Below are 26802 nucleotides of genomic sequence, written 5' to 3'. Positions count from 1 at the left end.
TCTATTTACCTGCAAATTTCATTATTTCATCTTTCTTTACTGCTGAATAGAACCCCATCTATTGTAAAGATTTGGTGTATGATCCACAAATTAGGGAGAACATACGTCTTTTGCTTTTCTGAGTCTGTGTTACTTCTCTCAGTATAACAGTTTCTAAATCTATTTACCTGCAAATTTCATTATTTCATCTTTCTTTACTGCTGAATAGAACCCCATCTATTGTAAAGATTTGGTGTATGATCCACAAATTAGGGAGAACATACGTCTTTTGCTTTTCTGAGTCTGTGTTACTTCTCTCAGTATAACAGTTTCTAAATCTATTTACCTGCAAATTTCATGATTTCATCTTTCTTTACTGCTGAGTAAAACTCCATCGTATATATGAACCACATTTTCATTATCCACTCATCAATTGAGGGACACCTAGGTTGCTTCCATCTCTTAGCTATTGTGAAAAGAGCAGCAACAAACATGGATGTACAAGTGTCTCTGCAGCAGGACGAGTTCTTTGGGTATATGCCAAGGAGTGGTATAACTGGGTCAAATGGTAGGTTCATTTGTAGTTTTCTAAGAGTTCTCCACACTGCCTTCCATAGGGGCTGAACCAGTTAAAAATTTTTTTTTTAAAATATGTGCCGAGCATGGTGGCACATGCCTTAAATCCCAGCACTCAGGAGGCAGAGGCAGGCAGATCTCTGTGAGTTCAAGACCAGTCTGATCTACATAGTGAGTTCCAGGCCAACTGGGGCTACAGGGAGACCCTGTCTCAAAAAGATCAAATAAATAAATAAAAATATTTTAATATATGTTTTATAGTAATTCTTAGGTTTATATGTTTATATATGTTTTATATGTTGTCTTATGTTTCATATGTTTTATAAAGTAATTCTATACCTAAAGTTGAAGCAGTTTGAGGGAAAAAAAAAATTACCAAAACTTTAAATAAAAAAATAAAAAAGCTGGAGTTTGAAAGATGGCTCAGTAAGCATGAGAACCTGAATCCCCAAATCCATGTAAAAACCAAAGGCATACACAGTACAAACTCCTGAAATCCCAGAGCTCCTACTCAGTTAAAAAAAGCAAGGAAACCCTGCCTCAAACATGGTAGCAGGCAAGGACCAACACCTGGGCTGTTCTCTGACCTCCACATGCACATCACGGCATATCTGTGCCCACAACACACACACTGCCTACCTCCCTAAGAAACTCATTCTATGTGCAAAGACACAGAAAAAATACACAGAATGTGGCTTTTTCCATAAAATAAGGAAAAAGATGGCATACAAACAATAACCAAAAAAGTAGGAGTAGGTATAGCAATATGACATGTATTTTTTAACTTCTTTTCAAACTTTCATTGTATTAGCTTCCCCAACACTTTCATCTACTTCTGTGGCAGTTTTGAAGCAATAAAGATATTTATTGTTTCATGTATCTTACTCATATTACATTAATGTAACTGGACATGAACAACTGTTCCTAAAGAAATATGGTATTCTGCATTGAAGTTGTCCTATCTGAAAAGTTCTTTTAACTAAGGTTTTCAAGTGAATGATAGTTTACCATTTTCTTGAAGTTATTAACATTTATTCTCCAGTAGACAATTTTTCTTGTCGGGTTATCAGGCATACAAAATAGTGTTGTATTAAAAGACCATATATAAACTGCTCTGAGAATTTTCAAAACAGCATGCTGCCTTGACGACTCCCTTAATGTTTTCATTTACTTTATGCTTCTGAGCAATTATCATAGTGGACAGGGTACTTTGCCTGACACTGGAATATAAGGATTAAGGCACTGTACCCCTTCCTGTACATGGGGCTGGAGAAATGGGATACAGGAAATGAACAAGATGGCATATACAAAGTTCCAAAAGTAAGAACAGGTAAGAAAGTTCTAAGAGATTCAGAGGGAGTAACTTGCTGACTAATAAGAATAGAGAAAAAAATGTTTTAAGAATATTTTCAGGGGGCTGGAGAGATAGCTCAGCAGTTAACACTGTTCTTGCAGAAGATTCACGTTCGAATCCCAGCACCCACATGCAGTTAACAACTGCTGTAACTCCAGTTCCAAGGGGTCCAACAGCCTCTTCTGTCCTTCGCAGGCATTGCGTGACATGGGTACATTTACCTACATGCAGGCATAACACTCATACATAAAATAAAAATAATAAAATATTTATTAAAAAAGAGTATTTTCAGGACTAATTCAGTCACGTTTATTTAAGAAAGCAGAAGGTCAGGGCAAACAAATATGAGCCATGACTGGGACTTCAAGGACAAACTAGGATTTAACTGTGTTTTGCAAAAATACATGAGCAAGTCTACCTCTCTCCCCATCTACCCATTTGGAAAGTGGATTCTGAGATATTTCAAGTGGTGGTTTTAGGATTAACACATGGCAAACAGGAGAGAAAGGAAAGTACATAACATTAGAGAAAAAGGAAGAACACTGAATGAACAACTGGAGAATCTGATTAGGACTAAGCTCTTCAAGCGCATGGGCCATGCTTTATCCTTGACCTAAAAGACACAAAGGTATCAACAAACAGGAACAAAGATTTGTGGAAGGGAGAATGCCTACTGTTATACCAGGCAAGAACTATTCAGTATGACTTTCTGTATTTAATACTCTTTAAAGAGGTACATTGTTTAGGCTGGAGAGATGGCTCAGCAGTTAAGAGCACTGACTGTTACTGCAGAAGACCCAGGTTCAAACTCCAGCACCCACAAGGTGGCTAACAACCATCCTTAACTCCAGTTCCAGAGGATCTGACGTCCTCGTCTGTCCTCTATGGGCACTAAATGACACAGGTGCACTCACATACATGCAGGCATAACTTTCATACACATAAAAATATTTTTTTTTAAAAAAAAGAGGTACATTGTAAATATATATAAACAGTATCAAAACTAGACATCAAAACACTGCATTAATGGCTAAAAAGATACTTTAGTTGGTAAACTACTTGCCTTGCAAGCAAAAGTGCCTGAGTTTGATCCCCAGAACCCATATAAAAATCCAGTCACTTATAGTCCCAGTGCTGGGAGACAGAAACAGGTGGAGTCCCAAGTGTCACTGACCACCCTGCTTAGCCTACTAGGCAAGCCCAAGGCAGTGAAAAGACTGATTTAAACAAAAACAAAAAAAGGTAGGAAGTGCCTGAGGAATAACACACAAGGTTGTCCCCTGGCCTCCACAAGCACACACGCACGCATTAAAAAGGCTTGAAAAGTCACTCACTAAACTGAGCAAACTTAAGAGATGTTGTTATAGCTGTTATTACCATCAGACTCGGGTATTATTTAAAAATTAAAATAGGTAAGGAAAACTGAGCTGAGAAAACCAAGTCACCTCAAAAAGGTGACTGACTCCTAAACCTAAACAAACCTAAACAAGAATGAATTAAAATCACCTTACTGATAAAACTTTTACTATTTATTATTTTTATTTGATGAGTATGCATGTATTGCCTACATGTAGGTAAGTGCACCCATGTCATGCAATGCCCAAGGACAGAAGAGGCTGTTGGATCCCCTGGAACTGGAGTTACAGACAGTTGTTAGCTGCCGTGTAAAACTTTTTTAAACCCCCAAAATTATAAACTTAAGGTTGATAACTCTAGAGTAAAAGAGAAAATAATGAGTTAGTATAGTCTTATCTTTAATAAAGATGTAAGTCTCAAGAGAAGTTCAATTTAAAAGCTGAGAACATGTATGAACACTAACTTTCACTAAAAAAAAAAAAAAAAAATCACTGGCATAACAATCTTTTACTAAAAAAGTAAGTATAATCTTTAAAAGAGCTTGTCTATATACCAGTATTCTAGCTGGAGGTGTGACAGGCCAAGTCAACAAGCAAGATAGTTATCTCAGGGACAGTAAAGAACCCCAAAGTGAGTTAGTAGAACTCAAAAGTATTAACATCCTCAGCATGAGCTCTCTGAGAAACCCAGAGTCAGACATCCTAACACAGAACGTTAGAGCCTAAGTAGAGTTTAAAACTTAAGCAATGAGGAGAGAGAACAGTCATGAGAACGGAATTAGCTCCATGCAAGGATATGGTAAGTAAATACAATAAGGATAACAAGAGCCAGCTTCTCCCTTGAACGACAAAGTCATAATCTGGAAAGCAAGGAAATCAGCCAAATCTGTGGGCTGAATTTGGTACAAACACATGGTTTCTTATACATAGATAAGGAAATAAATTCAGCAGCCAAAGTGTGGTTTCTAAATACGTTTCTTCAAAAGAAATAATAGGCAAATGGTTGGTTCTAGGGCTGTGAAGGGAAAAGTACAAATTAAGCCTGTACCAACAAGCAAGGAATTTACTGGGTGTGACACACCACACCTGTATTGCCAGCACTGGTGAGGATAAGGCAGCATCATAAGTTCAAGGCCAGCATGAACTGCATTTTTAGACCTTGTCTCAAAAAAAAAGTACCATTGTACCTGGTATGTGAGATTCCCAACATTGTCTGTCTCTCTCACACACAGACACACAGACACACACTAAAGGAGGAATGTATTTCTTTGCACATTCAATGTCCTCAAAGCAACTGAAAAAAATATTAAGACACTGCATTGAAGGACTTTCATTGACCAAAGCTGTGACAATTGAGGACGAGTACATATTAAGTTTGATAATGAAAAGGCTATTTTTAGTCTCCAAATTCTCAACATAAAATAGCCATTAATTACTAAGGGGAAAAAATGAATTCTACACCGAAGAGGGCCTCACCTTAATCAACTGATCAAAGTACAAACTGCCAGTAATGGGAGAGATAGAAAACATGCTGACAGGATGCAATGAACAGAACACTTCACAGCTGAAGTGCATGATCTGAATGAATCCTACAAGGAACTATCAGGCAAGCCCAAATTGAAACAAGTAACAACCAATTTGTAATTGGTAATAAGTATCAAGATCACAAAAGTCAAAGTAAGAATGAGAGCTTTTCCAAGGTTAAAAAAAGTCTAAGACAAGACACAAAAATGAGGTTAAGAGCACTGGCTTAACCCAGTTCGGTTCCCAGCACCCACATGGTGGCTTACAACCATCCATAACTCAAGTTCCAGGGGATCTGACGCCCTCTTCTGACCTCTGTAAGCACTGCATGACACAGGTACACTTACATGCAATCAATACACTCATACACATAAAATAAAAATACAAAATTTTTTAAGACACTAGAATGAAATGAAAAACAAAGCAGAATTGAATTCTTTTGTTACAAAAGAAATTATTACAGAAATTAGCAAAACAAAGAAACCTGAGGTCAGATGGTGGTAACATACCAAGGTTAAGTTTTTGACCTTGATGTTTACATTGTAATTATGTCACAGAAAGTCCTCGAACTTGTATTTATTTGAGATGATTAAGACTCATCTGCCACTAAATTTCAAGTGGTTCAGGGGGAATCCTTAAATTATACTTCGAATTTTTCCGAAAGCTTGCAATTGTTTAAGCTACCTACAAAATTTGCACTAAGTCACACGTAATCAAAGCACTACTTTCAAAATGAGCATTTTCATGTACACCTTTTTTTTTTTTTCTGGCCCTGGAGAGAGAACCCAGGGCCTTTTGCTTGTTAAGCAAGCATTCTACCATTGAGCTAAATCCCAAATCCCTTCACTTCTAGAGACTCTGATTTGATATTTATGAGATCCTTAACGACATCTGATCTATTAACCATCATGGGGCAGGAAGGTAACCACACTCTTCAGTTCCCCAACTGCACTAGCCAAACTTGTTGCTATCAACTACTGTACTGGGCAACGAAGAGAGTATTCACAGAAATGTCTACTGGACTGCAATGGTCTACAGGTTCAAAGGACAACTGGTATAATAAAATCATATAGGCCAACATTAGATGGACCTACAGAGATTAAGCAGATACTCTATCTAATAAGTAATTTAACATATCTAGAGACTCAAAACTAGTAAGTAATTTAACATATCTAGAGACTCAAAGCTCATTTCTGTAAAACAGACTAATGTATCTAATATTGCAAAGCTACTGAAAGGATCAAATGAATTTACACCCCAAACTGTAAAATATCTACAGGAGACTAGTCACACAGTAAATACAGGATTAACATCAAGTGCTTTCTATACTGTGGGTGGGTAATTTCTTAAACTTTTTTTCAGCACTTTTAAAATTAGCTAAGCAATTACCCAAGCACCAATTTGAAAGGAAGCTTACAGTCCTACTTGCTCAAAAAGCCACTAAATTTCATGTTGTTATGTTCAACAAAAAATGCAATGCTTATCCAACTTTCATCCCCATTTTGACCCTACCATTCTCTCCTGAAACCCTCTCTATGATTTCCTTAACATCTCCCTTTCCCTCCTGCTTCTCTGACCTTCACTGCATTCTTTGGGAGTTCATACTCTTCCAGGAAAACTTGATGTGTAAGACCACTGTGTTTTCCATTCACAGATAAATTCCCTTCCCTGGGAAATTTCACTGAGTATTCTTAACTGCTGAGCCATCTCTCTAGCTCCGATACCTATAGTTTTAATTACCTATATTGGTAACTCTCAATTTTATTTCTCCAGCCAATTCCCTCTTCAGAACCTCAGAACAACATATCTAAACCACCCATAGCACATCCACTTGAAAGCCCCAAAGGGATTTAAACTGTAGTCCTTATTTGGTACACACCTCAGCCAAGCTGTATAACCCAGCAGTGATCTTTGAAATTTCTCTCTCCCTCACTACAACTACCAACAGAGGTCTGTTTATCTCAAATCCCATCCACTTAGCCCATCTCCAAGGTTCTAATCCCAATCATGTTATTTTCATCTCCTCTAGAATACTGCCAAAAGCCTCCTGGGCAATCTTTCCATATCCACTACTGCTGCCTCTCCTCCCTTTCAATACATACCAAAATGATAGTTCTAAGTACTGAAACTACCAAAGATATGTCACACAGCTTCTAAATAACCTCACACAGCTTCTAAATAGTTTTGTTTTGTTTTTTTTAATTTAGACAAAAGGCAGTATAACTACTTTACTTTTAGCTAAGCACTCTTTGTTTCTACATTTTGTCAACAGATTCAAGGTTACAAACCACCACTCTCCCTTGTTAAAATGTGAACCCTTGGGCCAAAGAGATAGTTCAGCTAAAAGCACTTGCTGTTCAATCATGAAACCAGAATTTGGATATCAGAATGCATGTCAGGATACTCACAAGCATCTGTAACCCCAGCTCCAAGGAATCTGACACCCTCTTCTCGTCTCTGTGCACAGAGGTGCACATAACGGTGCAAATATGCTTACACAAATTTTAAAATGTGGACTCTTTACCTCAACATTGGCCTATATGCATCGATATAAGTAATCTGGCAATTTATGCAAGAGTGAGACTATACTTTCAGACCACAATTACCAGCTTTTTGTTTTGTTTTTTGAGACAGGGTCTCCTTGTAGTCCCAATTGGCCTAGAACTCACTATGCAGGCCAAATCTCAATCTCACAGAAATCTGCCTGCCTCTGCCTCCCAAGTGCTAGGATCAAAGGAGTATACCACCACATCTAGCCCCACAATTACTAGCTTTAATGTTTACAACAGAAAGTATAAAATTTCCTAAATATTTATTGAGTACCCACTACAACTGTTCAGATTTTTAGGATTAAAACAGCAACAAAATGACAAACCCTGGGTCAGTGAGATGGCTCAGCAGTAAAGATGCTGCCACCAAGTATGAAAACCTAAATTTGATCCCCAGGATCCACATGACAGAAGGATGGAACTCCCAAGATGTCCTCTGACAAGCAAAATAAATAGTAAATGCAATTTTTAAAAGAATTTTTTAAGACAAACCCTACTCTCATGAAGTTGGACTACAGTAAAGAAATACAATAAACTTATGTAATAAATTAATAGTATTATGTTGGAAAATGATAAAATGCTATGGAGAAAAATCAGACATAAAAAGCAAAGGGATGGCTGAGCAGTTAAGAGCACTGCTTCTCTTGCAGAGGACCTGGGTTTGATTCCCAGCACCCACATGGAAGCTAACAACCATCTGTAACTCCAGTTCTAGGGGATTCCAACCTTCTTTTCTGACCTCCACAGGCACTGCATGACACGGGTGCACTTACACACATGCAGGCAATATATTCACAAACATAAAACAAAAAAATACTTTTTTTAAAGGGGATCAGAAATTTGGGGAGAAGGGGCTGCTGCACAGGTAAGTAGCACTGGAGAAAAGGAGCTAAAGTCAGAGACTCAAAACTCAAGAGTCTTAAAGGCCATACTATGGATTTCACCATGACTAAGAAGGAAAGCCACTTGAGAAGTGATGCTATCTAATAGATAAGGGTCACTCCAGCTGCTAACGTGTTAAAAACGGTAGGTTAAAGAGAACAGTGATCTTTTTTTTAAGAAAGTTATTTCCCTAACAGAGGGGGTGGGGGGGATAATGGGACTATAAATCTTAAGAATACTGGACATTTCATATTTTTATTTATTGTGTATGTGTACATGATGGAGGGGAGGGGGTTCACAGCAAGCATGTGGAACCCAGAGGACAACTTTGTGGAGTTGGTTCTTTCTACCTTTATGTGAGTTCCAGGGATTGAACTCAGGTCACCTTTACCTTCTGAGCTATCATGTGGCCCAACAAGTCTAAGTCTGGGCTCTACTTGTTACTATGATCATCACCACTCAGAAGAAAAAGTGCAAGGCTATTATTCATTTATTCTTAGAGAAGGAGAACATCGAGATTTTGGGTTTGAAGCCAGTGCACCTGTAATCCCAGCACTTAGGAGGTGGAGGCAAACAGATCAAAAGTTCAAGGCCAGCCTGGGCTGCATGAGACCTTGTCTCACAAAAGGTCTTAAGCTTCCATATTTCAATAGGCAAGGTAAGGCAAGATCCAACTTACATGACTGAGACAAGAGCAGATGCTAGGAAATTACAGTGGAAATTATCTATAACTGATTTTTTTACTTGTATGCACATTGCCCTCTTAGAGTGTTAGTTTTTTTTTGGAGGGGAGGGGGGTCTTTTTGAGACAGCTGTAGCCCCAGCTGTCCTGGAACTCACTATGTAGACCAGGCTGGCCTTGAACTCACAGAGACCGGCCTGCCTCAGCCTCCCAAGTGCTGGGATTAAAGGCGTGTGCCACCACACCTGGCAGAGTGTTAGTTTTACAACTACATCTCACTGAAGTCCCTAAAAAGCCCAATATATTAAGCTGATGGGTAGTGTAACATTGTACCTCCTTACTAAAGGTGTTATTGATGAATCAAAAGCAACTTGTAAATGTACTGCAGCTTATTTTGCTGATTAACAGTGGGTTTTCCAGAAAACTGCCTTAACACTAATCACTGCTCAAAGGATGATAGGGAAGTTGATTATCCCTGAACTTTCAATCTCAACCAATGAGCCTCACAACCACATAAAGGAATCACAGAGAAAATTCTCCAAATTTTCTTCACACCATGTTTTCAAGTAACATAGTAACTTTACATTGTCTTCTTCTATACATTTCCCCTTTGTAATATTGAACTTTTTAGCATAAATATATATCTTTACAGGAAGAAAACATTCAAGTTTTATCCAACTGAAATCTTAAAATGCACTTAAATTTCTGCAAGGAAAAGTGCCTTAGTGTGAAACTGAAAGATCGTTAACATATTTGCAAAGCACCAATAAAAAATATTATGGTTAGCCGGGTGTGGTGGTACATGCCTTTAATCCCAGCATTTGGGAGGCAGAGGCAGGTAAATCTCTGTGAATTCGAGGCCAGCCTGGTCTACATAGTGAGTTCCAGGACAGCTGGGCTACAGGGAGACCCTGTCTCAAAAAGACCAAAAAAAAAAAAAAATTATGGTTAAAGTGAAGCCATCCTAAAAATTGCTAATCTTGGGCTGGTGAGATGTTCAGTGCTCAAGAGCATTGGTTGTGCTTGCAAAGGGACACAGGTTTGCAAATTCCCAGCATCCACCTGGCAGTATCTGTAACTCCAGTTCCAGAGGAACTTGACACCCTCTTCTGAACTCCTAGTGCTCTGCACGACAGGTGCACTTACACACATGCAGGCAACACAAACACATAAAATAATAAATAATAATTTTTTTTAAAAGCCAGCAGTACTGGCGCACGCCCTTAATCCCAGCAAGTGGGAGGCAGGGGCAGGTGGATCTCTGTGAGTTCAAGGCCAGCTTCAATATCCTGCTGCTAATGGAAGTAGTCTTATGCATGAATTCTCTTTGCCTTGAAAGTTAGAAAATGCAATAAAACGCTTTTCCCAAAATTCAAAGAAAATAGCCCGAAGTGGGGAAAATTTTATTGTACATCTATAAGTGAAAGCATATTGAAAACTTTTTCATCACTTTTGCTTATCTTAGCTCACTGCTAGATGGACGGTACCCAAAATGAATGAAAAGGTAGGCTCACGGTATCACATAGTAATATGTAAAAATTACATTCTGTATCTACATTAATCACGTATTAATATGACCAACTATATATTAGTGTAATACGGTAGGACAATATACGGGGGACTTTATAAATATTCACCATTTCTATGAATGTTTTAATCAACTACCATCAGGTGTCTTTTAAAGCAATTTTTCAAAATACGTGTGGCTCTGCGAGAAATCTTTGAAATGGCTCACAACCTCCGCCTCCGGCCGGGAGCCTAAATCGGGCCGGGTTGTCGGCCCAGGCAGCGGGTTTCAGGCCGGGCGGGGGTGGGGAGGGGCAGGCCGGGAGGAGAGGCGGCCGGGCGCACAGGCGCCCACTCTTCCTCGTTCAGCAGCGGAGTAAAGTTTGGTTTTACGGCGGGCTCGTAGACTGAGCGGCGTCTGCCAAGTCGCGGGGCCAGCCAGCCGGCCTGGGAGCGCCCGGAAGCGCGGCGTACACGTTTCGGGGGGGTGGGGGGTGGCTTCGGTCCGGCCCGGCCGAGGCCCCGCACAGGCCGGCTCCAACTTTGCTCGCGGCGCACCACGCCGCCCGGGCCGCGCGCGATGCGCAAACTTTGTCAGGCCTCCCGCTGCCGAGCCCGGCCCCGAGCCCGCCCGCCCGTCCGCGCAGCCGCCCCGGCCCGTCCATCTGTGGGCCGGCGGTGTTTACCTCAGGCCGAGGTCCAGGCGCTCGCTCCAGCGGCCGCCCCAGCGCAGGAAGCAGCCAGGCGCCCGTCACTCCGCCGCTAAGTTCCGCACCATGGACTCCTGCGGCCGCTCAGAAGCGCGCGGGGGGCGCCGGCTCCACCGACCGGGTCGGGAGCACGCAGCCACGCAGTAGCAGACCGGGGCAGCGCTGCTCCGCGCCGCTTGCGCCACCGCCGCTCCCCTCCCCCGCCGTCTGGCCTCCTCCCTCCCTTGCTCCCTCCCTTGGCGGGGCTCAGCCGCGCCGCCACAGGTCGGCGCGCGGTGGTGACGACGCGGGCGGCCGGACCTGCACTCGCTGCCTACTCGCTGGCTTGGCCCGGCGCGCACGTCCTCACTGCTCATCCTGACCGCCAGGCGGCGCTGGCAAACTGCCGCTGGCGCTGGACGTACGTGGTAGGCGGGGCACGTCGCCCGGCGTGCGAGCGGGAGTCCGGGCAGCTCGGAGTGGCGGAGGCTTCTGGGAAACGTCCTCAGGCTCCGCCCCCGCCTCGGCGCATGCGCCGTCCGCGAACTTAGTGGGCTGCTGCTTCGGTGGCTTTCGGAGCTGCGTGATCGAGGACAATAAAGCTGGTTTTGGAAGACTAGTGTCTGCGGCATCTGCTCTCCGCCCTGCAGCAACCTGACGCTGCAAAGGGTCGTAGGTGGAGTTCCCACCCCGCGGAGGATGAAGCGCTTTCTGCTCCGCGCGCCCGGCCAGCCCAGGGATTCCTCCAGCGTCTGGAGCTCACGTCACCTAGTTAAGCAGCATGATTAGCTTTGCAGACCATCGCTGTGGTTGTGCAGTCTCTGCCAAGCCTGTGACGTGGACGGCCTGTGCCACGGTCGACTCCTGCCCTGGAGGGGCAGATCTTTTGTTGGACCCCAGCCCCCGTCGCCCCTCCCGGGCACATCGCAGGCTCCATCGTCGGCATCCTGCTCCCGGCTTTGCTGCTCCCCGCCGCCCGCCTCCCCGGGCGCACCTGTCCTCGTCTGTCCCCTTCCAGACCCCGCGTCCTCCCGGACGGCTGGCTGTCATGGCCTCTGCTCGGCACACTCATCTTGTCGCTTCCCTGGCACCTCGGTCCTGTGCTGCTCTTCTGCCAAATGCTTGTCGCTCTGATGATTGGAACGGTGTCTCACTAGGCTCCGAGCAGAGCCAAGCACTGCTAGGGACTTGGTGAATAACTGCTTTAGGAATGCGTGAATGGCAGCTTTGCCTCCTCTAAAGTCTTCAGCTTTTCACGCAGTTTTGTCAAGACGTTTGGGAATTTAATGGTGTTGCTGTATTTGGGGTATCTGAAGGAGCAGTGATCTAAAGGAGTTTAAATATTTTCTTATGAAGGGCCTTTTCCCTGCCACCATTAGAGCAAATAGTGCCTTAGGAAGATGATTGAGGGTGGTGATTAAGAAAATCTGGGTTGAAAATTTATATGAGAAAATCAAATCAAAAGGCCCTGTTAAGAACTGCCCAACAGATTAAGTGTAGCTTTCCTGTGCACGATCTCCAGAGTTCATCCTAACGAAGCTTATCTTCTTAAGAGTAGCGCCTGAATGAGAATGTATCATACAGTCTTTATGTATTTCATATATATATATATATACAAGTCTGTGTGTATTTCATATATTTTGTTTTTGAGGCAGAGTCGCATAATGCGGCCCAATCTGTACCCAGACTTGATCCTCCTGCTTCAACCTCCCAGGGCCAGTGATTTCAGACATGTGCTGCCTCCCACGCCACCAGCAGAAGACAGTCTGTAAATTGATATAACAGTATACAGCTTCAACAAAACCAAATTCCTAGCAGAAAATTTTTCACTTTTTTTTTTTTTTTTTTTTTTGACAGAGTCTCCCTAGCCCTAGCCCACCTGGAACTCAACTAATGTAGACCAGGCTGGCCTCGATTTCACAAAGATCCTCCTGTCTTTGCCTAGGATAAGTGCTAGGATTAAAGGCAGGATTACCATGCCTGGTAAATTTTCTGCTCTTAGCTGACAATAAGTATATATTTATAGGGTACAATGTGCTGTTAACACATAATGTATATTGTGGAATTGTGAAATCAGGTGAGTTCACACATCCATCATCTCAACTACGTATTCTCTGTATGTTGTGAGAATATTTAAAATCCATTCTATTAACTACTTTGAAATATGAAATACATTTTTATTAACTGTAATCATGTTACATACTAGACCACAAAAGACACAAACTTTGCGTCCTTTGACTACCATCACTCCTTTCCCCATCCACCCTCCCACCCACAAACTGCTCTTAATAGAAGGTGGTGCTTTGTGGCCATCTCCTGCCTCCCCAGGGGAAAGACCATGTTTATTTCTATATATAGTGTCTTCCTCTTTACTGTGTATGCTTGATAAAAACATGTTCCTTTCTTTGTTCTTTAAATATTTTAAGATTTATAATATAAAGAAGTACATAGTTTTAAATAAAAGAACTAAAAATGGAGAAATTAGGTATAGTTGACATACTTGATATATTTTAGTTGTAATTATAATCATAAAAAAACAAATGAGGGCTGAGGAGATCTTAGTAGGTAACTTGTTTGCCACCCAAGAATGAGGACTTGCATTTGAATCTTCGAAACCCACATAAAGCCAGGTGCCATAGCGAATGAAAGGCTCAGACAACTTTCCCAGAAGCAGGTCAGCTAACTTGGCATTAGTGCTCAGTGACAGAGACCCAAGGTGGAAGGCCAGAACCAACAGCCGAGGTTGTCCTCCCCTTCCACATGTACACTGGCACGCACACACACATATATTTTTAAAATCACAAATGGCACACATCATAAAGCTATCTTCACCAAAATACTCAACTGTGTTGCACTTTCTAAGGCAAATATCAGTCCTTTCTGTAATTATCATTTACAAATAGAATACAAAATAAACTTCACATTAAGTCATGAAGTGACCCTGTCACTGTTGTTTTTTTTTTTTTTTTGCAGTTTTGAAAAAATCAATTTTTTCTCTTTAAGTTTTTATATAATAAAGATGTTTTTAATCTGATATTTTTACATCAGTAAAATTTATGAATTCAAAATGTTACACAGTTAAGACTCATAAACAAAACATGCCCATGTAAGGAATGAAAAAAGGTTTATAAGGAAAAGTTTTTACAAGAATTTTTTTAAAAATCACTGAACTTTCTTAAAACCAATATTCCATTCAAGAAAGACAAACCCCAAAATGCATCTTATGCTGATCAACATAACCATAGATGGAGTCAATGGTGTTAGTATGCTGCATTGTATGTCAATAAAACAAGCCCTCCCCTGGTGTAGACTTGGCCGCTGCCAAGCAAACATAATTAACTGTCCCAGAGGTTGTCGCAAACCCAAGCCCAAGCACCCACAGTCAGTTCTGATGGTTCCTGCATATGCCACTCTCTCAAACACAAGGTAAATACTGTCAGCAGGCATACTGGGGACAAAGATGAGCCAGTCCATGTCATTTTACCCACCAGTTCATTTGTCCAGGCTGCTTCACCTGCAAGAAAGCTGGAACCTCCTTTTGATGGCCTGTATTCAGGCAGAGGCCAGCACTAATAAGATTCTGTGTGTGCAAGTTCATGACGTACAGGTAATGACTATCAAACACTGAAGCAAAGACTGACTCGGGTGAGATGCAGTCTCAAAGCAGTTCCTGATTGCTAAGGATGTTGAACGTATTAAGTAGTTATTGGCTGTATGTATCTCTTCTTTTGAAGTGTGTTCTAGTTTCATTCTGTTGCTATGATAAAATTCTCTAACCTCTAGTAGATGGCAGCTTATGCCATTAATTTTAGCACTCCAAGCAGCGACAGGCAGATTGCTGTGAGACTGAGGCCACCTACATAATGAGTTCCAGGTCAGCTGGGCTTACATAGACCCTGTCTCAAAAAGAAACACACCACACACAAACAAAAAAACAAAACACGCTGACCAAAAGCAACTTAGGGGAGGAAAGGATTTGTTTCAGTTTACAGGTTACAGTCCCTCACTAAGAAAAGTCAGGGCAGGAACTTGAAGGCAGAAACCATAGAGGAATGCAGCTTGTGGTTCACTCACAGGCTCATGTGTAGCTCACTTTCTTATATAGCCCAGTACTACCTGCCCAAGGATAGCACTGCCCGAAGTGGACTGGGCATTCACAACAGTCCTGCACAAACATACCCACAGGTCAACTTGATAAAGGCAGTTACTGGGCTGGGATTCTTTCAGGTGAGCCTAGCTGTGTCAGGTTGACAGTTGATGCTAACTACGACAGTGTTTGTGGACTTCGGGTTTTCTATGTTCATGATCATGTCCTGTTCAAAAAGGGCACAGTTCTCCTTTCCAATTTGGGTGCTTTTCATTTCCTTTTCTAACAGAACTGGAAAAACAACAAACGAAACCCAAAGTCAGCAGAAGAGAGGAAATAATAAAGATTAGAGAAAAGTTAAATAAAATAGACGAGAAAAAAATTAACAAAACTAAAAGTTGGTTGTTTTTTCAGATGGATCTTTCGTTTGCTGTATTCCATAGTGTCTGTACAAATTTACATGCCCACCAGCAGTGAAGAAGGGTTCCTCTCTCCCCACATCCTCACCAGGAGTTCTTGACATCTGTTTTCTTGATGACCACTACTCTGACTCAGGTGAGATGCAGTCTCAAAGCAGTTCCTGATTACTAAGGCTGCTGAACATATTTTCTTAAGTAGTTATTGGCCATATGTATCTCTTCTTTTGACAACTGTCTATCTAGTTCACTAGTCTGTTTATTAATAGAATGATTTGGGGTTTTAGGATTGAATTTTTGTGGTTATTTATATATCCTTGGAATTAACTCCCTGTCTGAACTGCAGTTGACAACAATATCTTCCCCATTCTGTAGCTGTCTCTTCACTCTGGTGATCATTTCCTTTGTTGTGCAGAAGCCTTTTAATTTCATGTGATACCAATTGTCAATTCTTGGTGTTATTTCCTATCCTATTGGAGTCCTGTTAGAAAAATCCTTGCTCATGCCTATATCTTCAAGCATCTTTCTTAGGTTTTCCTCTAGCAGTTACAAGGTTTCAGGTCTTAAGACTTTTGACCCATTTTGAATTGATTTTTATGCAGGCGCAGAGATATGTGAGAGATATCTAATTTCAGTTTCTACATGTGCAAATTCAGTTTTTCCAACAGAATTTAATGAAGAGGCTGTCTTTTCTCCAATAAATGTTTCTGACACAGTTGCCAAAAATTGGTGGCTGTGCGGGCTAGGGGGATAGTTCAGTCAATAAAGTATTTGCCATGCAAGCATAAGCACCTTAGTTTGGACCCCCAGAATTCACATAAAAAGTCCAGCACTGGGGAGGCTGAGACAGGAGAATCCCTGCGGCTTGTTGGCCAGTCAGTCTAGCTAAATTCGTGAGCTCCAGGTTCAGTGACAGACCCTATTTCAAAAACAACATGGTGGAAAGCACCTGAGGAAGACCCCCAGTGTCAATAATTGGCCTCACTACAAACATGTGCACCCCCTTTCACATGCCTGCACACGGACACACACACACACACACACACACACACACACACACTGAGGCACACAGGCACACACACAAAATTGATAGCTATAGTTGTATGGTCTACATGCCCGATTTTTGTGCCACTATAATGTTGTTTACTATGGCTTTGCAATACAATTTGAGAACAAGTATTGTGACACCTCCATCAGTGTTGTTTTTGCTAAGGATTGCTTTAGTCATTGGGCCATTTTAGTCATTGGGCTTGGGCCATTTGTGTTTTCTATCCCTGTGAAACACGTCATTGGCATTTTGACAGGAATGATGTTGGATTTCAATGCTATAACCGTCTATACAATATTAGTTCTGCCAATCCAGGAGCATGGAGATCTTTCCATTTTACAGTGTCTCCTTCAGTTTCTCTCTTCAGTGCCTTAAAGATTTCATTGTCAAGGTCTTTCACCTCCTTAATGAGAGTGAGTCCTAGGTATTTTATTTATTTTTTAAGCTATTGTTAGTAAGACTCCCCCCCCCCGATTCTTTTGACACGTACATTATTGGCATACAGAAAAGCTCCTATGCATCTTGACTTGGCATCCTGCTACATTGCTGAAAGTGTTTATCAGACTAGGAGTCTTCTGATGTAGTCTTCAGTCGTCTTTCATAGGATCACATCTTCTGTAAATATGGCGAGTTTGACATCTTCCATTCCCTGTTCGCACCCCTTTTGTTTCTTTCTCTCGTTTTATTACTCTAGCTTACATTTTGCTGAAAAAGAATGATAGAGGGACTCTAGCCTTGTTCTGGGCTTCAGAAACAATTCTCTCAGGTTTTCACCATTTAGTACAACATTGGCCATAGTTTTCTTCGTATGTAGTCTTCGTTATGATGAGGCAGGTCTTTCTTCCATCCAAGTTTCTCTATGACTTTTATCACACTTTGTTGAAAGCTCTTTCTGCAATGTTTGAGATGATCACATGATCCATCCTTAAGACTATTTATGAGCTGCATTACCTTATTGATTTGCATACATTGAACCAAGCTGACATCCCTGGGATGAAGCCAACTTGGCCCTGCTGTATGTCTTCTTGAACTCCCTCTTTTAAAAAATATTTTATTAGCCGGGCATGGTGGCGCACGCCTTTAATCCCAGCACTCAGGAGGCAGAGGCAGGAGGATCTCTGTGAGTTCGAGGCCAGCCTGGTCTACATAGTGAGTTCCAGGCCAGCTGGGGCTACAGGGAGACCTTGTCTCAAAAAGACAAAAAAAAAAAATTTTTATTTATGGTTTTTATTTTGTGTGTATGAGTGTATTGCCTGCATGTGTGTGAGTGCACATGTGTCGTGCAGTGCCACAGAGGTCAGAAGAGGGCTTCAGATTCCCCTGAAACTGGAGTTAAGGATGGTTCATAGCTGCCATGTGGGTGCTGGGAATTGAACCTGGGTCCTCAGCAAGAGCAGTCAGTGCTCTTAACCGCTGAGCCATCTCCCTCTCCAGCCCCTGAACTCCCTTTTGTCAAAATTTTATTGAGAATTTTTATGCTTATGTTCATCAGGGAAATTGGTCTACACTGTCTTTTGTTGTGTTGTTATCCAGTTTGGATAGCAGGGTAAGGCTGGCTTTGTAGAATGAGTTTGGTATTGCTTTCATTTATGGAACAGTGTGAGAAGCAGTGGTGTTAGCTCTTCTGTAAAGAGTGAATCCATCTAGTTTTTCATGTTTCTTCATTGGATTTATGTACCTGTTCATTTGGATATCATTTCTGTTGTGGTGGAGGGACATGATCTTATTATTGATCAGCCTACCATCTCTCAGTTTTTAAATATTTTTTTTTATGTGTATGAGTGTATTGCCTCCATGCATGTAAGTGTGCTCATGTCATGCAGTGCGGGTGGAGGTCAGAAGAGGACGTCGGAGTCCCCTGGAACTGGAGTCACAAGTGATTGTTAGCCGCCATGTGGGTGCTGGGACTTGAACCTGGGTCCTTTGCAAGAGCAGTCAATGTTCTTAACGATGAGCGGTCTCTCTAGCTCCTGATCAGCCTACTCTTAAGACTCAAGCCTCAATACCACTTAGTAAGGAGAAAACAAACTGCCCCAACAGGAACAACATAAGGCCACACAAGATATAGAAATACATTTAAAATCAATTACAGCCCTCAAATACATCACCGATGATCATAGAGCCGAGAACTACTGTAGAACGAGCGGTGATGTCAGAGATTACTTAGCAACGGTGGGAACAGTCAACAAATGGAAATGGGAGGAGGCAGAGAAAGGAGAGCAACAGAGAGGAGATGGGGTTATATAAAAGGAGAGAAGAGTGGAGAAGAGTGATGTGGAGGGGACGCACTTCGAAACACAGCGCTGGGATGTAGCTCAGTTGGTAGAGTGTCTGCCCAGCAGACAAGAGGCCTTGGGTTCCAGCCACAGTGCTGCATAAACCAGTGCAGTGGTACAAGCCTATCCACCTGTAATCTAAGGCATTTGGGAGACAGAAGCTGGGGGATCAGAAGCTGAAGGTCATCCTTGGCTACATAGTGAATTTGAGGTTAGCCTGGCCAAGATGAAACACGGTCTCAATAACAACAAAAGATTGCCCAGTAATGAAAAGGTTCAAAACCAAATTTAGATAAGTATAAGAAAAGGATTAAAAAATGAGTGTTTTTTTAAAAAATACAGTAAGATAAATATGCTGCTAAATGCAAAAAGGATGGAACATAGGGGCAAAGCTAAAAAAGGAAACCGAGGGAAAAATATTGCCCAATAATGAAAAAAAAAATGGAAACACAATTAGATGACTGTGTGTAAGGGGAATACAAAAACAAAGTTTCTAAAAGTACCTCCATGGCAGACTTACCTGTCTGGAACTGTAGGCCTCAGCAAACTCTTCCTTCTATGCATTGCCTTGGTTATGGTGCTTTATCACAGCAACAGAAAATTAGTAAAATACCTTTTTTAAAAATGGTTTATTTTTCAACTATGCTTCTGTGTGCGTCTGTGTGTGGGTATGTGCATGGAAGCATAGGTGTCCTTGGAGGCCAGAAGAGGGTTTTGGGTCCCTTGGAGCTGAAATTACAGGCTGTTGTGAGCCACCTGATATGGGTTCTGGGAACCAAGTTTGGATCCGCTGCAAGAGCAGTATGCCCTCTTAGCTGCTAAGCCATCTCTCCAGGCCCATGTCTCCTTAGTTTAAAGACCTTCTGAGTATTGGGAGGGCATGGTGGCACATGCCTTTAATAATCCCAACACTCAGGAGACAGAGGCAGGTGAATCTCTGTGAGTTCAAGATCAGTGTGGTCTACATAGTGAGTTCCATGCCAGCTGGGGCTACAGGGAGACTCTGTCTCAAAGACCAAAAAAGAAAAGAAAAGAAAAAGGCTGCTTAATTTTTATTTTATGTATATATGTGTGCATATATGTGCCTACATGTATGTAAGAGCACCATGTGCACATTGTACCTATGGAAACCAAAAGAGGGTGTTGGATCCCCTGGAACTGAAGTTAAGGATGGTTGTTAGCCACCACGTGCATTCTAGGAACCGAACTCTGGTCTTCTGCAAAAGTAACCAGTGCTTTTTTTTTTTTTTTTTTCAACAGGGTCTCCCTGTAGCCCCAGCTGGCCTGGAACTCACTATGTAGACCAGACTGGCCTTGAACTCACAGAGCTCCGTATGCCTCTGCCTCCCAAGTGCTGGGATTAAAGGCCTACGCCACAATGCCCTGCAACGGCAGCAGCCAGTGCTCTTAACTACTGATCATCTCTCCAGACCCAAGGGCTGACCTTTTCATACCCTGCTTTCCCTCCTAGTGAGCTGTGTGCTGAAGCGGTGCTCCTCCTCCTTCCCTGGGTCTTTTGGCCTTTTCTGGCTCTTTTGAGGAGCCCTTTCACGTCTTTATGGGTTTTTAAGGCTCTTTCTGCTTCTCTCTTTGGACTAGAACATTTTTTTCTTGCTCTGCCTCTCCATTGACTCAATGGAGGCAGCCTTTAAAAACGCTGAACATGATCTCACCATTTGATCTGGCAGCTGTACTTCTAAATATGTGTCAAGCTAACATAAAAATTTATGCCCATGCAAAACCTGAGAATGTTTATAGCATTGTTAGCCATTTTCAAAAACTAGGAATAATCAATAAATGTCTTTCAATAGATGAATACATAAACAAGTTATGGTATATCCGTGTGGTAGAATACTCTTTAGCTATTGACATGAATGAGCTATTAACTACAAAGAATGTTGAATCTTGAATGCATATTATTAAGAAAAAGAAGCTAGTTTGAACAGTGCTACATGGTGTGCAATTCCCTTCAGTGACACTATGAAAGGGTGAACCTGTGCAGTGGTATTAGGTCAGTGGTTGTCCAAAGTTTTTGGAGGAGTTAGCTGAACAGGTGAAACTTGGAGGATTTGTGTGTGTGTGTGGCAATGCTTATATTTGTAACAATAACTGAATACACAATCTCTTTTTTTTTTTTTGAGACAGGGTCTCCCTGAAGCCCCAGCTGGCCTGGAACTCAATATGTAGACCAGGCTGGCCTTGAACTCACAATCTGCCTGCCTCTGCCTCCCCAGTGCTGGAATTAAAGGTGTGCGCCACCACGCCCGGCTGAATACACAATCTTATATCTTTGTTAAAACTCATAGAACTGAGACTGGAGAGATGGCTCAATGGTCAAGAGTGCAGCTGCTCTTTCAAAGAACTTCCAGCACCATGTCAGATGGCTCACAACATTCTGTAACTCCAGTTCCAGGGGATCTGATGCCCTCTTCTTGCCTCCATGGGCACCTGTACTCACATGCACATACACATACAAATACACATAAATAAAAATAAAATAAATCTTTTTCTTTTTAAACTGTCACAAAATTTTACACAAAGAGTGAATGGTAGTGTAGCAAATTTGAAAGTCATTTAGGTGGTTGGGGAGGGGGGAGGTTCTCTGCTGGAATGCAAGCTATGAAGGAAAAGTAGACTGGAGAGAAAGGAGGAGCTGACCTAACTGCAATGAACAGACACAAAGCCTAAAGGCAATCAAGTTCCTAACTTTTTTTCTCATAGTGGTATCAGTATAAATATATACTGGAATTAGGTAAATAAATGGTGGATCCTGGAAAGCAGATTTCTGACTGTTGGAGAGGGAGGAGGAGACAGAAAAGAGGTAAGGCTGGATGACCCATGTGCTCAAAGGTTAGAGTTAGAGGCACCTGTATGAGCTCATATCTCACTCAACATCCACAGATGGGTTGCTAAGGAGACGTTGCTGAATATGAGCATGTGAGCAGGTTAGAACACACCCATATATTTTCCCACCTGGTCAGCTGTGGACATCTAGGGACAATGAAGACTCAGTAGCAATTAGCACACCTGGCATCAAATTTTAGTTCCTAATACCTTTCTCTAATAATAAAAGAATCCAAGGTTCCTTGTAGAAATGGTGAATTCCAAAGCTGGGGACACATAGAATGCTCTTGTAGTGCCAGAAGGTAATGTAAATCCTTCAGTTAAAACCACAATGGGAGATGTCAAAGGAGCTGTGGGTCCAAGTAGAAGAGCTTCCAGTGAAACAACGTGACAAAATAACATAGTGTTGACTCATAACCTCAAATATAAACCAATGTCAATGAGTTCATACCAATATAAATGAGTAATTAAGCAAATTAGGGAGAATATACACATTCCCTGCACAGAAGCACCGCCCATAGGTTATGCAGATGCATCACTATTTCAGAGGCATGCCCCTAACTGTGCAGTGACTAGAATACAGAAGAGAAAGGGGGGGGGGACTTTACAAGGGGAATATCTGAAAAATGCCTGAAGCATACCTAAGTCATCATACCACGTACATACTTACACATCCATACTTATTTGTAGCATCAATCACAATAGCCAGAATCTAGAAAACACAGATGTCCATTAAATGATGAATGGATAAAGAAAATGTGGTGTATATACACAGTAGAGTTTTATTTGGCCATAAAGCGGAATAAAATTTTGTCATTTGTAGGAAAGCAGATGCAATTGGATATCATGCTAAGTGAAATAAGGTAGACTTGGAAAGACAAATACCAAATGTTTTCTCTCATGTAGAATCTAGAATTTACATGACATGAAAGTGGAGGATCTTACTTGGGGGAGGAAGGAGTCTAAAGTGAGAGGGAGGGTAACAAGAGAGTAATCTGTAGTGTACATATAAATATAGTCACATGAAAACAGAAGGGGACTGTGTGGGTCAAGCAGGGCGAGACAAGAGGGTAATAGAGGGTGACTGTGATCAAAGTACAGTGGTGCACACATACTTGTAATGAAACCCATTATTTTGTTCACTTACTGAAAAAAATATTGTGTCAACACTGGTTCACTAGTTGTAACAAAATGCCCAATGCAAATGTAAGATGCTAACAAAAGAAACTGTTGACCAAGTGTGTGGAAACTACTAATTTGCAAATGTTCTATAAGTCTAAAGCTGTGCTAAATAGGGTTGTATCACATAGGCACAGTCACTGTGAAGTGTGCAAATGAGATCCTCCAGCAGTCTCTGTGGACCTGGGCTTTGGACGTTCAAGAGAGATAGTGGCCCCTGGGTAGGAGGAGGTGCCACCGCAGGGCTCTGGGTTCAGACCCTAACCTTCAGCAGTTTCGGTAGATTTTGTTATTAATAACTTACCAGACACAAACAGGAAACAGCTGTGACTATTGATACACAGAAAGGCATTCATATAACCAGTGGCCTAGGTGCTCAGCGATCCTTACTTCCGCTCCAGCCAGATCTCAGGGCACTGTTCCCTGACTGACTGCTACAGTCTCGGCTACTGGACCTCTCTTAGTTCCTTCCCAGGAGTCAGACTCTCTCACGCCCAGTCATTCCCTTGTGGCTCACATGTCCCTTCTCTTTGTGCCTTCCTTCCCTCCTCTTCCCCCACTCTCTACTCATTCTTTGGTCTCTCCCTCATCTCTTCTCCACCTGCCTTTCTGCCTGTTTATTCACTCATCTTGTTAGCGCACAGCACTCAGACTTCCATGCTAGAAATAACAGACTCCCCCACCCCACACTTTTGCTGTAGAACTGGGTCTCTACAGAGCAGTGCCCTCTAGGGCCTAAAATGTTAGACTTTTCTTATCTTCCTGATCTGGAATAGCCTTTTCTTAGACCCCTTCCTAGCGCAGTTTCTCAAATGGAGGTTTCTTGGCTCTGCTGAGGGGTGGAGTACAGTGTAAAGACACCCCAATTCTGCTGTCTAAGCTTCTTTCCTCCCACTGCTCAGCAACCACCTCAGAGCCAAGTCGTTCTGGAGATGCAGCTCTGAGGAAGAGAGGGTTGGGTCCTGTCTTAACAGGACAGAAAAGGGGAGAGGCAAGCACAGGCCTTGTACGATGACTAGTCTAGGGGAAGGGTGTTTCAGAGTCTCAACTTTCTAGGTGGCCCCCATTCAAGACCCCCATGGATTCGGACCTGTCCTGCCAAATTCCCTTCCCTCCTGAGAGACCCTCACACTCTCTGGGATTCCTAGGTCTCAGATCCTAATACGGATTGACAAAACCGACATACTACATTCTATTTGGGTTTTACATGGTTTCTAACATCTGGAAAGGGCGAATTACAAAGGCATAAACTTCCGTGGCTCATTTTCTGCATTTTGACTAAGCTTTGAGATCCTCACACCTTCTCCCCCCCCCCCCAGTTCACCTGCTCCATTCCCAAAATGGCGACTGCCCCCTCCTTCTTCCCAGTGTGCTCAGCGTCTCTCAGCGTGGGTCTCTAGACCCACCCCTGAGACTCTGTGGGCTCAGTTCTAGCTTCCTCGGAGGACACATATACCCGACAGAACCACTGATGACTTTTCTCTCCAGTAGCCTGTACAGCACATTCCAGATACCATGAAAGCTAGCCAGCAGGGAGGATAGTTCCAGCTCCGTTCCAACTTGATTTCTCTATGTTCTGCAACCAAAGTGTGTGGTGTCTTCAGCAACTGGGTCCAGCCATCTAGGTCTGGTGGACAATCAGAACAAGGGCAGCCACTGTAGTTTTGAGGGCCTCAGAGAGTCTCCCTAACCACAACTGACATGAGAGGTATCCTATGCCTGACATCAGGATTTTCATTTAATAACCGGTGCCTTTATGGTATACCATTACCCACCTATGCAGGGTACCTCCATTCAAACTCTATTAAAGATTCGTTGTGTATGGGGGCAGGGTTGTGGGGTGGTCATGTGGCGGTCAGAGGACAACTTGTGAGATTATCTCCACCATGTGAGTTCTAGTGATTGAACTCAAGGTCATCAGGTTCAGTGGCAAGCACCCTTACCTGCTAAGCCATTTTGTCACCCACATCAAACTTTATATATTTAATTATAATTTTGAGCTAGCCTAAAATTATACTATTTATGGTATACCATTACCCACCTATGCAGGGTACCTCCAGGTTGTTATATGGACCCCCCACTTCCCCCCTCCCATTTGCCTCTCCTATCACTCTTTAAACCTTTTCACCTCTAGTATCCTTCTTTACTTTCACATCACACGTGTTTCTCTCTTAAGGCCTCTCCTACCTACCCTCCCTGTAAAGACCCCTTCTTACCTTCCTGGCTTATACAGACACTTCAAGTTAAGCACATAAATCTAGAAATTTGAAACTAGGATCCACATATGAGGGATCCACCATGTTTGTCTTTCTGGGCCTGGGTTACCTCACTCAGCATATTTTATGGTTCCATCAATTTTCCTGCAAATTTCATTTTTCTCTATGGCTGAACTCCATTCAGAAAATTCCACTGTGTATAGATACCACATTTTCATTATCCACTCACCAGCTGATGAACGTCTGAGCCCATTCCATTTCCTGGCTACTGTGAATAAGGCAGCAATAACTATGGCTGAGCAAGTGCCTCTGTGGTGGGACAGAGTTCTCTGGGTACATACCAGGGAGTGGTAGAGCTGGGTCATACGGTAATTCTGCTTTCAGTTCCTTGAGGAGCTGCCACACTGACTTCTGTGGTGGCTTCCACAGTTCATACTCACGCCACCAATCATTTGCTTTTCATCCTTGCCAGCACTTGTCAACCTATCTTCTTGATGTTTTCTATCATTTTCTTGACAAAGCCATACAGACTGGGGTGAGAGAGGGAATCTCAAATAATTTTCATTTACATTTTCCTGATGGCAAAGAATGCTGAGCACTTTTTAAATTTTTGTTAGTCATTTGTATTTCTTCTTTTGAGAACTCTCTGTTTAGTTCCATAGCACATTTTTTTAATCGAGTTCCTTGTATCATCTAGATATTAACCCTCTATCAGAAGTTTCTCCTATTCTGGTGAAAAGTTTCTCCCATTCATACGCTGCCTCTTCACTTGATGAACAGCTGTAGAGAAGTTTTTTGTTTTTGTTTTTGGTTTCATGGAGTCCTATTTGAAGATTATTGGCTTTCTTCCCTCCTTTTTAGTGTTCTATGTCTCAGGTTTTTATTTCTGTAATCATCAAGACAAAAAAGTCCCTTCATACTCAGCATAAATAGTATCATTTGAAAGGCATAAAAAATTTAAAGCGTTAGGAAGAAAAATGTCAGTTGAGTTCCCGTATCCACTCAAAAGGAATTTATGGAATATTTCCTGTGTCCACACACATTGTGAGGGCTTGAGAATCTGGTGGTAAGGATCATAGGTAAGAGACTTGTCTTCAAGCATCTTGGATTTCCATAGGTAGTGGAGCAACAGTAGACAGGCAAGCAAATATGCATCAAGATGATTTGGGATGGGGCTCAGCGGTTAAGAACACTGACTGTTATTGCGGAAGACCTGGGTTTGAATCCCAGCACCCACATGGCAGCTAACAACTGCCTGTAACTCCAGTTCCAGGGGATCTGACAGCCTCTTTTGTCCTCTGCAGGTATTGCACGGCATGGGTGCACTTACCTACATGCAGGCAATACACACATACGCATAAAATAAAGCATATAAAAAATAAAATATTTTAAAAAGATGATTTGGGATGGTGTAAAGAAATGTGGAGCAAATGAAAAGGGGACCGTGAATGCAGATTTAGGTAGTGTGACTGGAAGACACTTTTAAGGAGGTCATATTTGAGGTAAGAATTGAAAGAGTTGGTCATGTAAAAACGGGTAGTGTGGGGAGAGAACATTGCAGGCCACTTGGAGCAGATACAAAGACGATATGGTGGAGAAAGGACTGTAGAACTTCTGCTAAGCACACTCAGAGATGATAC

General features: G+C 42.2%; 1 protein-coding gene across 4 annotated transcripts in view; it reads right to left on the bottom strand.

Annotated features, from left to right (window-relative positions):
- Positions 1-11360, bottom strand: part of Scaf11 (SR-related CTD associated factor 11) — a 64525-nt gene extending 53165 nt beyond the window's left edge. For 2 of the 4 annotated variants that reach the window (XM_029567453.1, XM_029567452.1), the window contains exon 1: positions 11094-11356. The gene's annotated coding sequence lies outside the window, so the exon portion shown is untranslated. Of the gene's footprint in view, positions 1-11093 lie in introns of all 4 variants that reach the window. The other 2 variants (XM_008841314.3, XM_008841313.3) reach the window with 2 other exon arrangements.
- Positions 11361-26802: the final 15442 nt, after the last annotated feature.

This window comes from Nannospalax galili, unplaced genomic scaffold (assembly GCF_000622305.1).
Source record: "Nannospalax galili isolate Female #2095 unplaced genomic scaffold, S.galili_v1.0 scaffold841, whole genome shotgun sequence".
In the NCBI taxonomy this organism is placed as follows: Eukaryota; Metazoa; Chordata; class Mammalia; order Rodentia; family Spalacidae; genus Nannospalax; species Nannospalax galili.
Note: the sequence above shows the minus strand (reverse complement) of the source record. Positions and strands in the feature narration are given on the sequence as shown.